The 1195-nt window shown below is 39.8% G+C and overlaps 1 non-coding gene across 1 annotated transcript; it reads left to right on the top strand.

Moving 5' to 3' along the window:
* The first annotated feature begins 314 nt into the window (after positions 1-314).
* Positions 315-386, top strand: trnae-uuc (transfer RNA glutamic acid (anticodon UUC)). Its single transcript has one exon. It is a non-coding gene; the product is annotated as a tRNA-Glu (tRNA).
* Positions 387-1195: the final 809 nt, after the last annotated feature.

The following is a 1195-nucleotide window of genomic DNA, read 5'->3' on the forward strand; positions in this document are numbered from 1 at the left end:
GGTAAGTCTTTCGAGTCTTTGTGAATGGGAAAAGTCTTTTTTTGTATTCGTCTCACAGGTGTGGAGCCTGAGCAGTGTAAAGAATGTAACTTTATCTACTATGAGCATTAAATTGCCAGTGCAGTGGATTATCCTTGATTAAAGATTGAGCCCATAACTTTATATTACGAACTAAATCAAGCTCAATTTGAACTGAGTTACAAATGATGACTGCATCCGTTAGATTGCTGTCTCATTATATGAGTCACGAACAAACTGTGAACCTCACAGGAAGTTAAAAAACATCTTCACAATCGGCCGCGTTTTGCTCAGCGTCCCATATGGTCTAGCGGTTAGGATTCCTGGTTTTCACCCAGGCGGCCCGGGTTCGACTCCCGGTATGGGAATACAACTTTTTCATAATCTAATTTATCTTAATTTTTTAAACATTGATATTCCGATTTATGATCTTTTTTTTAAAAAAAATGCATTATCTAAGTTACGTTGCTAACAATTCTTACTTTGTAATATTGTTAGCACTCTGTTCTCACTGCGCATTTAATTAAACCAGTTGTGACACTGAGAGACAGTTGCTGAGTCAGACCAGCTGGGATCGCTGCTACATGAGCAGCGCAGTGCACTTTCACCAACAGTGTTAGAGAGAAACACACAAATGTGCAAAACCAGCGGATAGGAGTTGTAGGTTTTTAATTGGCGTTACATTTGCTGTAATTCTAGATGCTGTACTTTAAGTGCAGACACTGCTAATTCTTTAGGAAACACAATTCGTTGAGGCGTCGTGTTTATTTGAATCAGGCAGTTTTCAGTTGTCACTCAAAGCTTTAGTGTCCTTACATCTAATTCTATCTTTCTGTGCTTTGGTTTTGAGTGTAACATATTAATGCAGATTCTAAACGGAGTGACTCTGGATATAGCATATTTAATGCTATTATCACGGTGTCTTTATACGGCAAGTTAAATTCAGTCACTCAGAGCTGAGGCTGTCGATGCTGCGTAATTAGTCACATTTTGTGTGGTACTTCACACAATCACGGAAGTGCTACGGCGAAGGAGGAGGCCATTTGGCCCATCATGTCGGGGCCAGCTCATTAAATGAACATCATTACATACCACTGCATGCTATTTTTATCCAAATAAGTATCCAATGGCCTCTTGCATGCCTCTATCTAACCTGCTTCTGCCACACTTCGAAGCA

The sequence above is a fragment of the Chiloscyllium punctatum genome, chromosome 9 (assembly GCF_047496795.1).
Source record: "Chiloscyllium punctatum isolate Juve2018m chromosome 9, sChiPun1.3, whole genome shotgun sequence".
Taxonomy (NCBI): domain Eukaryota; kingdom Metazoa; phylum Chordata; class Chondrichthyes; order Orectolobiformes; family Hemiscylliidae; genus Chiloscyllium; species Chiloscyllium punctatum.